We start from the raw sequence: 16,743 nt of genomic DNA on the forward strand, positions 1-16,743 counted from the left end.
ACCAAATTGCAGCCATCTTCCTCTTTCGAGACATATGGATGAATGGTACACATGTATATCAGAGTTCAAGTAGCAGACGAACTCTGTAGGGGATTTTATTTACAATTGGAGAATATTTATGCCCATAAGCGATCTTAACAGTTAAATCTTTCAGCTGTATTGAGTGGTCAATTTAACAAAACTGCAGGCTCCGCCATCGTCTACACAAATACTGTAGAATATTGTCTATTCCAATGAATCTGAGGACATTGTGTAATCTGAAAGAGTTCTAACGCCATTAAAACTAATATTATGAAGACTGTTCACACAGGATTTGAGCAGAGAAGAAATAAAATGTAGTTTCAAGTCTTACTTTTCTACACAGACTTGCTTAATGAGGACGGGCATGCAGTGTGCTTTGAGAGGAATTTTGCCCGGACAGCGGCGCTACGGCCTACTCTTTTTCGAATTTTTAATGTCAAGGGTTCTTTTACGTCCACGCCTATGTGTGCACGGGAGCTTTGTTTCTCGTGCCATCCAAAATCACGAAGAACTTTCTCAGTCAATACCGGGAGCGAATCCGAGAACTCGTGGTTAGCAAGCCAGCGTCTTGCTCAATGAGCTAGAATGTTCCAAGTTCGAGTTTCTAGTCATGCTGGCCGACAAAGATCATCGTGATTTTTCAAACCACATTCATTCCATTCCTTTTAAATGTCTGTCAAAGTAGTCCCGTAACCTATATGTAAGGTCATCGGTACCAAATATTCCGGTCGTGTTCTTGAACCTCCAAAAAACTCGAACAAATCTATTGTAATTTAGTTTGGTGGATGAATCTTTTATTAGAGGGCAACGGCAGACGACCTGGTATCAAAACGAATACGTGACTGACTGTATTTGCCGTTAATTGTGAGGTATCTACCACCCCGTTAACAACGTTTACTGTATGTGCAGACATGTTTAATGTGGCACAATCTTGATCATTAGAAATTATGACCGAGAGGCGTGGACTGCTTTTTGGACGAATAAAAGTTAGGTCACTACTCAAATGTACAAGAAGGACCCGAACGCTCCAAATTTCAGCCCCTACGCGCAAGCGAATTATTGAAATAAAATTAAACCATATGTTGGTCCCGAAATGACCTAGTTTGTGTCGAGTGGACGTTGAACCCCATTTCTCTCTCTCTTTTTCAAATTTCAGTCACACCTTTTGTGATGTGAATAAATAAAGAATCCCCTACCAGTCTTTTTTGATATCAAAAATAATCAACACAAGTTGATAAAGTAACAAAAAACGAGGCTCTGCCGAGTTTTTTTTTTACTTTATCAACGAGTGTTGATATTTTTTGATATCAAAAAAGACGAGTAGGAGATTTGATTTATCACCCAATCCCTTCTTACATGCACAAATAGATAAATATAATTCTTTGCTGTAGATTTCACTTTTACTGAACATTACGGCGTAGTGATACATCATATTTTGACAGCAATTCAACCATTGCAAAGTCCTTTATATTGACCCAGTGTTTCCATCAAGGTTAATTGAATAACAATAGTTCATTTTTAATAAAAAGTTACCTTTAATAAGAAATGAACTGTTCTTTGAAAATAAAAAAAGTAGTTCCTTTTCAACTGACCAATCATAAGGAGATATCGCAGTAGATTATGAAATATATCACACAAGCGATATCTACAAGTGACATCAAGCATATGGACAAAGACTATTGATTATTTCCCCTGATTTCAGGATGTTCGAAGAAACGGGGTTTGATTTTACATTTTCTATTGGGAATTGATGACTAAAATTATCGAAATCACCTATGAAAATGACGTCACAGCCTATGAATTCCTTAAACTTGGCGTATAAAATCGAGATTGTGGTTATAAAGATCGTAGTCGAAGAAATATCATCGATTTAACAGTAGAGTGAATGGGGAGAGAATTACTAGTCTTAGTAAATGTATCATACTGTTCGAGTTACCCCTCGCCATTAACCCAGTCGGTGCATAAAAGTAGAAGAGAGAGAAATGGGGATTAACGTCCACTCGATACAAACTAGGTCATTTCGGAGAAAACCCACGAGGTTAAACAACCGGGGAATCGAAACCACGCCAGTTGACTCAAAGACAGACCTTATGATACAGCGCGCACGTGCTAAACCTTCGGCCATCCAACTCCCCCCTCCCCTCCCAGAAAAGTAGGACATTAAGCCTAGTTACATTTTCTTCTGTCAAAGTGATCGCAAAGAAACCTTAGTAAGTAACATTGTTAAAACTCAAGCATCACTCAACGAAGAGAATCAGGATTTGGAGATAATTTATGCCAAACCTATAGCACATTAACAGTTTAAAATAATCTCACTAGTAAGTTGATTAATCTTTTTTTTTAAGTGAGTACGAGTTCTAACAGTTTAAAATCATCTCACTAGTTAGTAGATTAATCTGGCTGGGAAAGTTCCTATGGATTTTCCAGTGTGATTTTCCCTTGTTAATGGTGCAGGACAGAGGGACGGAAATCAAACTATGTCTATAGTGAATCGGGTTGGACGAAATAAGACTAGGCCGTAGTGCCGCTGTAGGCAAAATTTTCCTCATAGCACACTCTATGGCATATGTCCGTCTTTATTAGCATGACAGGTGCTGAAAAGTTGGACGCAAAACCCAATTTCATTTCCATGAATGGGTAAGTACGCCTGAAATGAATCCGTAACCCCTAATATTTTCATGGCAGCATATCGAAGTGTTTTACCACCGGTTTGTCAAGAGTTCTATGAATGAACATAAAACAAATTTCCAAAGGTTATGTAATTTCCATTTCACTTTGTATTTCAATTAAACCATACTAACCTTTCAGAAAATAAATAAAACGATAAAAATGAAAAACGTAATCATACAAAACTCCCCAAAACTTTCGATCATTTAAAAAAAATGAAATGTTATGAATTCAGAGTCGAGTTAGTGGATAAAGAACTAATCTCGTGTTCACGTCATCAGTGAAATTATGGTGAACAGTCACGTATGATCTGTATCCTTTCCTAGCACGCGTCTAGTTGTACAATAGCCAGTTTAATTAACTTTTAACACCTTTTAGGCACCGTTAGTATTGATTCTAGTAAATACTTATTACTATAGGCTACCTCATTCTCTTCCACTTAACCCTTGACCCGGTGTTACTTCCTTGTAGAAGATAGCCACTTGTATGTTATCAATTTCTCCACAAGGTATGAATTACATCCGTTGCCCATTTCTGTCAGTTGCTGCTGATAAGGCTCGTCACCACTTCTTCCGGATATACCAGGTTATACGCTATCTACAGTCCGGCCCGAATAATATTCGAAATGATAGTAAGACTACATGTTATCTTCCACTGATACTGATACAACACAATGTACGAATTGGCCAATTTTCTGGAGCTTTGCTGGACCCCATACGCTACCCATCTTTTTGTGGTTTTTCTTTTTCTTTGGGGCAATGCTCTTTGAAAAAAAACCCAAGTGCATCTATTAGCGAACGTCAAATCTTTTTATATGACGTCACAATTCTAAGATGGCTGCGAGAGAGAGAGAGAGAGAGAGAGAGAGAGAGAGAGAGAGAGAGAGAGAGAGAGGTTTAACGTCCACTCGACACAAACTAGGTCATTTCGGGACTAACATATGGTTTAATTTTATTTCAATAATTCGCTTGCGCGAAGGGGTCTATAGCAGTGGTAGGAAACCGGAGGACCCGGAGAAAACCCACGAGGTTGGACAGGCGACCCTACTCCTTGTCACGTACAACCGGGGATTCGAAACCACGCCAGTTGACTAAGATGGCTGCGATGACATTATACTCGGTTCCTGGTGCTCGTACTAAAATTTAAAATTATGTTCTTTAAGATAGCTTTTAGTTCTGGTTATTTGAATTATCTCTTCCTGCTTCCGTCATCATATCAGTATAGTAGGAGTATATCTGTGTAATGAGAAAAAGATTAAGCCTAATTTGCTGTTACACGAAAACTACCTTCTAGTAATTTGATTGGAAACATCATACTCTTTACTTTTGAAAAATCGGACATCAAAGTGTTTAATGCATTTTTGTAGACGGATTACATTCTAATTCGAGCTATTTAAAACTTTCATTAAAATTGCTTGATGAAATTGTATATTTTCTACAGTCCCGAGGTTAAATAACGGGAAGTAAGGTCTTGAACTGAAATAGGGCTTAAAGTCCTACTTTTGCATAACATCCGAACTAACGAAAATTACGCCATGCATTTTGTTATGAGGGAAATTTTGCCCGGATAGCGGCGTTACGTCCTATTCTTCTTTCGAATTCCGCCAGTGTACGCGAGACCTCTGTTTTAATTTCCATTCGAACGACTAGACACTGTTACTTGTTAATCCATCCAGATTTTATAATCTTAAAATCCTGTAGCCCGTAGCCCCAAGGTTCGACTACTGCCACTCTTTGACAAAAATAACAGAAACCAGTCCCTATACAAAACAAGCCAACAGTGAGACTGATGTGCCCCGCCGAAATCTCGAAATAGATAGATGGAGCATATTAATTAATTTCACGTTTATCTTTTTCAAAAGTATCGAGCAATCAAACTGATTATCAACTATACACTAAGGTTCATTACTCTCTATCAAATAGAATCAAAGTCAAAGAAATTGAACTCAATCAAGACATTCACGTAATGAACACCAACATCAAGTTTAAACATTCTACCTCAATTAAAAGTTATATTCCAAAGTCTTGACCAATCAAATTGCTTATCGGTCCTTGGCCTAAGCAGAAAATTCTCATCAAACTTAGTCAAGGTAATGATATAATGAATCTATACTCGGAGTTTCATAGCTCTCATTTAATTATAACTAATCAAATTGCTTATCTTTGCTTACTGTAAGCAGGCAATGGTCATCATCGAACTTGATCACTCTCACTTAATTAGAACTAAGGTTATCGTGTCCCAATTGCATCAACCAATCAAATTGCTTATCTCTGCTTACCCTAAGCAGAAAATGCACATCTTCGCACTCCATCAAGGCGTTGACCTAATAAACACCTACAACAAGTTTGAACATTCTAGCTCAATTTTATAGAAGGAGAGTTATTGTGTCCCAAAAGTGTGACGTACAGACAGACGGACGAACCCATTTTAATAGTCCCCTGCTTTCTTCGAAAGGCGGGGGAGAATTAAGATACGGTAATGTATCATAATGTACCTTAGTTTTAATGAAGAATTGGTAAATCTTTGACATTTTATGTACAGAATTACCCAAACAATATTTGTATTTAAGTACTGCACCCTGAATTACTGTCGGCTTTACACGAATTGCTTATTTTAGCCCAAAACTTTGAAATAGTTTATACTTTGAAACCCAAATTAAAAGGTAAATAAAAAAATTGATTGTTGTGATTTCATTTTTATTGTAATGTAGAACTTGTAACCCATAGAGTAGAGTCCCAAGATCAGCTGTTCTGCAATACTCCGTGTTAAGACTTTAAATTATTTATTATAATCAAACATCGATTTCTTCATTTTCGTCACCAATGTCGACAATCACCATACAATCATCACACCATTTCATAACGACCATAATAATATGACATTCGTCTTGCAGGCAAAAACAAAGACGAGTGGGATATGTGCATTATGGAATGTTAAGACCTTCAGACGTCTGCTTTCGTGATGCTGAAATGTGATATGAAAAAAAGAGAAAAATAGAGCGTGTCAGGAAGTTAAAATGGCTAGACTAATCAATACGCATGCCGTTCCAAAATAAAGGTTACACATCCGATAACAATAGAAAATAATGACTTTTCTATCGGCTGTCTACATTTCAACAATAATGGTGCGTGAAAAATTGCAACACGATTTTGTATTACAAAATGTTGTTGACAAGAATTATTCCACAGATTTTCATTCATATAAATGAATATTAAGAGTATCGCAATCAGTCGAATGTGTGCCACTTTATCTCTAGTAATATTCTTTAGCCTCATGGGGTTCACATAGAGGAAAAGAGACTATTCGCCAGCTCACTACCCAAACCTAAACATGCATTGCAGGGGAGAGAGAGAGAGAGAGAGAGAGAGAGAGAGAGAAATGGGGTTTCACGTCCACTCGACACAAACTAGGTCATTTCGGGACTAACACATGGTTCAATTTTATTTCAATCATTCGCTTGCGCATATGGGGTCTTTAGCAGTGGGAGGAAACCGGAGGACCCGGAGAAAACCCACGAGTCTGGACAGGCGACCCTACTCCTTGTCACGTACAACCGGGGAATCGAAACCCCGCCAGATGACTCAATGACAGACCGTATGATACAGCATGCGCGTGCTAACCATTCGGCTATCCAACCCCCCTCTTTCTTTTGGTCTGAAATGTTACATTAATTAACTTGCCAATACCATAATCAACTCTCGATGCCATAGGGTGCCTGTCATATTTAATAGATTCAAATACCTTTTGTGGTGAATGCGGTTGCCGTAAAAATGGATAATCTAGACTTTGTTTATTACCGTAACAATCGAGGCTAGCCTATAATTGTATCGCTAATATCTAGGCTCCGAGTGAAGTAATTTGACTGAAATTTTCAGCATTTTTCCTTTTCATTATCTATTTTTTAACTATTATAGAGAAAACTGTCAGCTCTTTATATAATCTTACCTAATGCCGCTTTAAATCTGCTTTCTAGAAATTTATTTTTCCGCCATCAGGACATTCTTATCTCGTATGATATGTATGTAACTATCATTACAGATCCATTTTTTGATACTTTACAATCACAGTTTGCTTATAAAGAGGGGTATTTCGTACAAAATGAGATGTACGTAAACAGTAGAAAACCAAAATTAAAAAAGAAAATTCTTATCTAATGCTAGGTTCCCACTGTCATGCGATGCGTTACTATAGGATTGTCCATATTGAGTCCACGCTCTGGTACGTCCAGATACGTATATCAATATATTATGACAAGACTGGATAGAATCACCACGATTACCCCGCTATTAAAACCACGATTTCTATCGTAGCGCGAATCGTGATAGTGGCAACCTAGCATTAAATGGATATTGTCGTGGACGAAACAATCTGATTAAAATACAGATCCTATTTCGTTTCGTATTATAGTTCAAAATTTCGTTTTACTTGTCTTTACTACACTCGAAAGTATAAAAAACGAAACGAAATATAGATCTGTATTTTAATTAGATTGTGGACGAAACTCATAATTTTATGCATTTAACCTGAGAAAAACTTCCCCGTTTTCAAGCTAAATCGTCAGAATTACATTTTCATCAACTAAATTTCTACTGTCCACCAAGAAAATATCACTTTTATATAATTACCCATTGTATTTTATATAATATCTCAGAGGCTGTTAAAGCTGCAGTCTAAAAGATAAGTCGTGACATATTGCGATTAACACAATATGATAGCATCTAAACGTGAGTTGAAATTATAGAAAATGGTCATTATTATTGGCGTCATACTGTGTGAATGGAGGATATAATTGGACTTATGCTATGGACAGACGAGCGTATTTTTCCGTCCGATCGCGGCGATTGAAATTCGCCAGCGATTTTTTTTACGGCCGATAACGAACGGGCACACGTAGCAATCGTCTCAAGAGCGTACGCCACTCTGTGAGTAATTATGTCGATCACATGACTTGTCGATCACGTGACTTGTACAAAATGGCAACCATTTTGAGATCATGTGATATCAACGATCTCGATGATTGGCTTATAAAAATGAATCGCCCGACAATATACGCTGAACACGGGCACACGAGCGAATTTAATCGCCGGCGAAAAATATTCGGCCATAAATATCTAACATGCTAGATACGAGCGATAGATCGGGCGAATGGTTCGCCGAGCAGAATCGTCGTCGCCCTGAAGGGGCACACGGGCGTATTTTTCGAGCGATTTTAAAAATCGCCGCGATCGGGCGAAAAAATACGCTCGTCTGTCCCCCACTTAAGAACATATTCCAAATAATATATTTATCAAAACTAGCCCATGTGGCAAGGATATATTTTAAGAAGCCTTGTTTGTCACATGACTCGATTGATGGGTAATCCATTTTTAGCTGGTATTGGTCCATTTACCATAAATATCGAAGCCTAAGTAAAATCTTGGATTATCCTCTGTCAGCTTCTTTTTCCGCCGTTTAATCGCCGAGTCTACGGGACGTTCAATGTTCTCACAACCGTTAGCCATTAGATCAACACATAAGAAGCGCTCCTTACGTCACCCGACAAGTTAGTGACATCATCTCAATTTTGTCATGTGGGTGTCTGATGGGTATTTTTCAGGGAATCCAGTATTTCTTTAGTAAGATTGAGTGTCAACTTTCAATATTTACCAAATATGCCATATTTGTATTGGATATAACTACAATATATATATTTTTGTGGGAAGTCCATTACTAAAGATTAAAATCTTTTTCGGGATCAATATGGTATTTGAGTTTTGTAACGATTTTAGTATTTATGAAAAGGAAGGGAATGAAGTTTAACGTTCCTTCAACACAATATTTCAGTCATGTTGAGACTAACATGCGATTATGTTGTCTCTATGGTCACAATGGGCATTACAAGTAAAACCCCAAATTTAGCAACGTTTACTTGTAACACTGACAGTTCGTAATTTGAATTGGCTGTAAGCCATTGCGTCAGTTCGCATTCTGTCCCGTGTTCCTTTAAACTATACACACCTTGCCTCAGCCACCCCCCCCACTTGAGATTTTATGTTAATGATAGTTTATGATGTGATTAGAAAACTATAATCAAAACCCACGGTTCATAATATCACTGTTAGTACGTCATTAAAGTCTACTTACCTTATCTGAATTTCGATTTAAAAGAACAATATTACGGGTATGACAATGGTAGAACAAAATGCATTTGTCGGTTTAAAGAAACATTCCCACGAAAGTATTTATCGGGTAGTTATTTCCAATAGAAGTATAGCAATTTAGGTACATATATATATATGGAAAGTAGAGATAAACAGTCTCACTAGAAAAAACCCGATTCCCTGAAAAAACGCCCAAACGGCACACACAAGACAAAAATATGAGGGTATCCGTAAAAGATGGAGCACTTCTTATGTGTTATATGATGACTAAGGGTTGTGAGAACATTGGGATAATTAAATGTCCAGTAGACTCTGCGATTAAACGTCGGAAACGGAAGTTGACAGAGGATACGTCAGGAATTTACTTAGGCTTCGATATTTATGCTAAATGGACACCGACTATCAACAAATGCAAGCTCTAAATGGATTCTCTCCGAATCAAGTCACGTGATAAACAAAGCTGATAAAAATAGATTCTCGTGGCATTGCATAGTTTTCTTGGCAGTTTGAGTATATTTCTATCCCTGTATATCATCACAACCACACAGTTTGTACGCGGGAAGGCATCTTTAACCGACTAAACAAAGTGTAAAGGATTCATAAAATTACATTATTCAAAAACCAAATCAAAATAAAATAAAATTCAGTACCTTCGTTAGTAGTTTTAATGGATTTTATCGTCTTACAGACTGCTAAATTTTGTTAGTTAATTGCAAAGTATAAAATTCAATAAGTGTCGTCGGCGTTGATCGTTAAAAAACCCCATTTGCTTGTATGGTTCGCGGGATCCGATAAGCACAGGGACTTTTTAAAAGTTATTAATGAATTTTTGAAACCAAGCTGAGCAAGGTAGTATTTGACACTGTCCAATGTGTGATGAATTTTTGTAATAGTGGAATGCAATGGAGATGTCTCGTCAACACAATTTTGAGACAGATTTGTATTTCTATGGTTACGTGTACAAAGCGAAATAGGAGAATATTGCCCGGACAGTGGCGTTACCGGTGCACGCTAACGTGTACATGGATAGACCAAGGTTTTTCATTCATTTCAAACAAGTAGGTACAAGTGAAGTCCGACTTGAGGAATCCCGAAGATTATTCTCGCCTCCCGTCTGGATTCGAGCCCAGAACATTCTGGTCGAGTGTCCAGTTCCGTGACCGGTGGACTGATCACCTTTTTTAAAGGAGCTAAATCGCTAATATTTGGGACCTAGAAATTGACAAAAGTGTGTCGCAGCGCATATAATACTGTAATATGAATGTATATAAACTGATTTACATTCAATGGTTTCCGTTTTTACTCCAATTTCAAATCAGTTATGTTCGGCGAAATAAGACAGCAGTCTCAAGCGAGTGCAAATTTCTAGCGTCTGGTTATTCCAGTCTACATACGCCCTTTGATTTGGTGCAATGTGTCTAGCCTCGTCCCTCGAGTCTCTTGATACCACTGGGGCTGAAGTGCATTATGGTACACAATTCGTGTACCAATGGTAAAATGTTTATTTTGTCTTAAATATTGGATATCAAAAGCCCATCTTTTTCCGGTAAGATCACAACATGAATGTTGATTTAATTTGACAAATAAATCGTGTTTTCAGTGTTGAAGATTTTGGATGATAATTAGTTAGAGACTTAGCTACTTTAAAATAAGGTACTAAAGAATAATAAGTCTTTCGTATTAAAAGTTGTATATACACACACTTAACATTAATATTAACAAGCTGTTTTCATACAGTTTAATCTTATCAGTTTGAATAGTAAACGTTTTTGAATTCAGATACATTTTTAGTTTTTGGTGAATTGTTTGCGATTGCTGGTAGAACGAACGACCAGTTAAAATTCAGTTACAGGTGTTACGAAAGAAATATAATGAAACATCATGAAATATAGAACAAAAATATGATGTTTTGAAAATGACAAAATTGTTGTTTCAGGCATTCACTACAGGCCTATCTTGAACGTATAGACCATCCATGTCAACACCACAAATAGGAAAAAGCGAGGTATACATTGTATGTACAAAGACCCAATGAAATAAAAAAAAAACTGATTTAATAAGTCTATTTTTTGTTAAATGAAAAATATTATAGTATTCAAATTAATACAGATATTGGATAAATGAGCGAACTTAAGTGTACTTAAGATTTGAGATTTGTCAATAGAGTTCTGAAGAATTACATACCCAGGCTTATTTAGTGTGAAGTTTCATCTGAACATTGAAGTATATAGTCGCAACAGACCTTGTTGTAAATTGCCGTATTTATTCCGAACACTTAATGAATAAAGGATGGAGACACTTACTCTAATTGGATGGTTGAGTTTCATGACAAGTTCCAAAGAAGGTGAATGAAGCATACTTCTTGTAGAGACACTAAGCACCACCGCTCGCTTACGTTCGTCTCAGTAAAAAAGCTTGAATGAAACTAATTGCCATCAGATGTCGTTTAATAAGTAAATGATTGACATGGCTAAGAATGCGTTGTTGTTAAGGGGTTACAGGAGCACAATTCCTTGGTTCAATGTTTGCGGAAATGTGTCTGTGAATTGGAAGGCTAAGGAGAAGATATGTGATGGAGCTTCAAAGACTTCAATAGTTGGGTGAAATAGGGTTAAGCAGTCTATATGGTTCTCTAATGTCCATTCATTGATAATTGGTATAAAGCAACCATTGCCGTTGAAAATTTATTCTCAATCAATTGGAGGAAGTTTTCTCCAGATTAGCCCAATTTCATCGGAAAGCGTCACCAAGCACACAAATAATATATGCATTTAAAGCCAGAAACTTACTCAGAAGGATTCATAACCTCGTCAGTTTTCGGCAAGTAAATGTCCTTGAATGAATGATCATGAATGAATTGAATATTCTTAATGGTCATTTATAGATAGGATCATGCATATAAAGTACATGTAGCTATCCGAATTAATCATCCAGAAATTGCCCCTTTTACATTGCTAGACAATAACCGTTCTTGGAACTTGAGGATATTGTTTGTAACGTTATTTGAGCACGGAGGCAGCAATTTTATGGAAATTGTGTGATCCCCATCTTTGATAAATACAGGATTGTTATTATATATATATATAATATATATTTTTGTATTTCAAATTTCATTCCAATCATATTTAAATATATTTATACCTTGTCATATCTTAATACGATGCACTCTAATATTTGGCCTTCAATTCATTCACTGGTTGTTGTATTATGTGGGGGATCACGTGGCTAAGTGGGTAAGACGCTGGCTCGCTAGCCTGGAGGTCGGGTGTTCGACCCCTGCATTGGCCGAGAAAGTTCATCCAGATTTTCCGGCGTGGTTTCCCCTTGTCAGTGATGCAGGACGGAGGGCCTGACAAGGACAGCTGTCTAGTCCTTCGGATGAGACAAAAAACCGAGGTCCCGTGTATATATTGGAATGCACGTAAAAGATCCCCTGGCAGTTGGAATTCGATATAAGAGTAGGCGATAGTGCCGCTGCCCTGGCAAAAATTCCCTCATAGCACACTGTATGGCGTATGCCCGTCTTCATTAGCCCAGTATAGGAGCAGAACAGTAGGACGTTAAACCCCATTTCATTTCATTTCATTGGGAAACATACGAAAACCGTTCAAATTAGTACAATATATGTGATAACTAGTATAATGCGTTAGCATAAATGTGGAACTCTTCAACGAAACGCTAATTTCAGTCCTCCAAGCATGTTAACCGGTTGAAAAGAAAAAAAAATGCGATCGGTCAGGTAAAATAAGGTCCACTTGTTGTTATTTTATAATTGAGTATAACGAAGAAATTAGTATTTTTCGCACAATTTGATGTCCATCTTGAATGAATTAGCAGTCGCATCAAGTTATTCAATGGTATTACGATTCGAGCAGAGACCAAAGCGAATAATCATATCGCTTATATAAATAGCCTGCATTACTCGTATTACAAGTTCGCTGGGAAAAGGGTCAAAGGGTCCAACTTAATACTGACGCGTGATCAGGAAACCGTTCTCAGACCCGTTCTCTCTACGTTTACGAGACCAACTGACTCCAGCGGTCCAGCTTTTAACCTTTCTCAGCATGGATAGCTTACGTTTAATCCGTTCTTCGAACAGTTCACAGCACTCATAAAAGTAGTAATGTAAACGTGTTTTATGGTTGCTGCTGGAATATCGTATTTTTAATTATATCTGATTATTGCAGGAAATTAGTTAATTTTACATCTCAGCTGGCTTATATTGCTCGAGAAAAACGTCTCACTATACGAGGGCTGCTACCCCCTAGAGACATTTCTGTCTAATACGTCTATGAATGACAACAACTTGTAGAACTCAAGAAAATCAAATGATTAAAACAATAATTATGGAACACCGGTATAACTCGTTAAAAATCTTCAGTAACATCTTGTACATATATTAAAATAACTATATAAACTCAAAAGATAAAAAAAATACGGAACGGGGGTCAACACTTATGTTCGTGTTCACATCAATGGAAAGGAAGGGTAGGGGTATTGCCCCGACAGTAAAGTTTCTTCCTACTTTTCTTCGAATTGCTGCTGCCAGTGGATCCTTTACGTGCACTACATATATGTTCAGGGGACCTCGGTTGTCCCTCACAGCCACACTGTATGGCGTATGGCCGTCTTCATTAGCCCAGTCGAAGCAGAACAGTAGGACGTTATACCCCATTTCATTTCATTTCATGTTCGAAACTATCCATTGAACCAACCTAAGAGGACTATAAGATCTCTACAACAGTCATGATAAAATGGAGATACTCGAAGCGTACTATGAACAAGTGGTTGCCATGCAAGATACGCCCACATTTTGCAAGAGATGGACAGGGAACAAGCGACTTTTCGTACAATCAGGGGCCAAAATCCAGAAAGTTACGGTCTAAAATACGCGAATGTCGAAACGAACTGAGATCTTTGGGATATAAACATATATTTTAACTTTCATCAAAATCAGACAAAAATTGTGAACTCAACCAGCCTTATGGTGTAGCGGTGATATATTAGAACGTCTTTTTTTTAAATCGGATAAAAATTGTGCGATTTGTCGTACTATCAGGGGCCATAATCTATGGGAAGTTACGGTCCGATATGGGCAAATATCGAAAGGAACCGAGATCTTTGGGTTATAAACATACATTTCAAGTTTCATTCAAAATCGGATGAAATTTGTGACCTCTAGAGTGTTCACAAGCTTAAAACGTGATTTTTCGTACAACCAGGGGCCATAATCCTTATCGTTACTTCCGATGCAAGCCAATATCGAAAGGAATCGGGATCTTTTGGCGATAAATCTATATTTTAAGTTTCGTCAAAATCGGATAAACAAATTGTGGACAGACGTCCGGACGGACTGGGGCGTCGACATGAAAATGTGGGCGTATTAAATAACTTTTGGCATAATCAGCACTTAACTAAATTGTATGGCCATATTTTTCTCGTTTTCTGTTGGGAAGTAAATTGTCCGAATGGCTAACGCGTGCGCATTAGATCATAAAATATGTTATTGAGTCAACTGGCGTGGTTTATATTCCCAACTTGTACTGTACGTGACAAGGAGTGGGGTCGTTTGTCCAAACTCGTGGGTTTTGCCGGGTCCTCCGGTTTCCTCCCCGTTACGATTCATAATGATCCCGAAATGACCTAGTTTGTGTAGAGTTGACGCCCCCCCCCCCCACCTCTCTCTTTCTCTCTCCCCCGACGCTCTCTCTTTTCTCTCGCACCTCGTTCTATGGACAGCAAAGATTCAGTGTAATCAAATTCGTAAAAAGGCTGTACATAATTACAGGTCTTTATTAAAAATAATAGAAAAATTAACATAAACATCTTACGCGTGTTATTAAAGTGGCATTATGGAAAACCTGGCAGCTGGCAGTTCTCGCTATGATAATTAAAAAAAATATAATATAACGGGGATATTCCGAAAATTACAGTCAAATTACTTCACTCTGAGCCGAGGAAACCTCATTTTAATAACACTGTAGCCTCGATTGTCATTGTTACCGCTATTACGATAATAAACAAAGTCTCGACTATTCATTTTTTAAGGTTAATCATCAACGGCCTTTGAAAGGCAGATTTGATTATGGTCTTGTCATGTTAATAAATAGTTAATAATCCCAAGAAGGAGACGATAAAACCACACACTCGATATATAGGAAATGAAGGGCGGAAGAGTCCCTGTAACAGTACAGGCAAGTTTGGATCTCAGTGATGCATCCGAGGTAAAAAAAAGGAATAATTTCTTGTAGATAAATCATAGTAAAAAATTCCCAGTAACAAACTTGACAAGACTGTGGATTTAAAAAGGATTTATCCAGAACGAGTTTCGGGCGATATGTCATATATCGGGGCATATCGCCCGAAACGCGTTCTGGATAAATCCTTTTTAAATCCACACCACAGTCTTGTCAAGTTTGTTACTGAAACGCATTCTGGATAAATAGAGAATCTCCTACCAGTCTTTTTTGATATCAAAATATATCAACACAAGTTGATAAAGTAAAAAAAACCGAGGCTCTGCCGAGTTTTTTTACTTTATCAACGAGTGTTGACATTTTTTGATATCAAAAAAGACGAGTAGGAGATTTTATTTATCACCCAATCCCTTCTTACATGCACAAATAGATAAATATAATTCTTTGCTGTAGATTTAACTTTTACTGAACATTATGGCGTAGAGATACATCATTTTTTGACAGCAATTCAACCATTGCAAATTCCTTTATATTGACCCAGTGTTTCCATCAAGGTCAATTGAATAACAATAGTTCATTTTTAATATTAAAAAAATTTACTTTTAATAAGAAATGAACTGTTCTTTGAAAATAAAAAAAGTAGTTCCTTTTCAACTGACCGATCAAATTCATGTAGAGCGATATCTCCTAAGGAGATATCACAGTAGATTATGAAATATATCACACAAACGATATCTACTGTAAAATGTATTATTGGGTGATAAATCCTTTTTAAATTCACACAGTCTTGTCAAGTTTGTTACCGGGGATTTTTTACTATGATTTAATAAATTGTTTTTATAACATTTAAGTCCTAAAGAAAGATCTTTTTACAGTTAATTTTCAATATAGAAAACCTATTCTATCCTGCTCAGACATATCCACTAGAGTTTTTAAAAGAATATATATAAAAAAATACAAATATTTTAAAATAAAAGTGTCCGGTCTCGGTCCTCGTAAACCCATAATGCAAACAAAGGGAAAACACCGGTTTTTCTTATATATAACAACTGACTGGAGTAAAGAGCGGTAACAGATACACGGTCGATTCTCAGCTCACTGATAATTTCTTTGAAGACGAAAAGTTGTTAATATGAGACTATGAGAGGATATCTGTTCGAATCTGACAATTCATAAAAAGAAATGACTGTCACTAGATAAGAGAAAAAATAGAACTAGTCCGCGGATTACCCTTTTTTCATTAATTCTCTACTTACAAATGTTAAAGAGATAATTATAGTTTATTGCGGTTGCCCTATAAATAAACTAATGTCATGTTATTATTTTTTCAGAATTACTTCTTTGTTCGCCACCTGGATCACAAATCGCAATTTGGTATGCGCTCTAAAACGGTAATTAGGCGATCTTAATTTATCAAATGCTGCATTCATATTAATTCTTACATGTATCTAACCTATTAAAAGTTCTTACAATAAAAGTACACCGAAAAATTATCTCTGTGGATATTTGTGCAGCCGACCTCTTGTCAAATTCTTAAACCTAACCCATGACCCACCTAGCGTGTCCCACAATTTGTATAAGTGGCCTAGCTTGATCCATGAGGGGGGCTGGATGGCCGAATGGTTAGCGCGTGCGTGCTGTATCATAAAGTCTGTCATTAAGTTTCGATTCCCCGGTTGTACGTGACAAGGATTAGGGTCGCCTGTCCGACCTAGTGG

The sequence above is a fragment of the Patella vulgata genome, chromosome 5 (assembly GCF_932274485.2).
Source record: "Patella vulgata chromosome 5, xgPatVulg1.2, whole genome shotgun sequence".
NCBI classification, from domain to species: Eukaryota; Metazoa; Mollusca; class Gastropoda; family Patellidae; genus Patella; species Patella vulgata.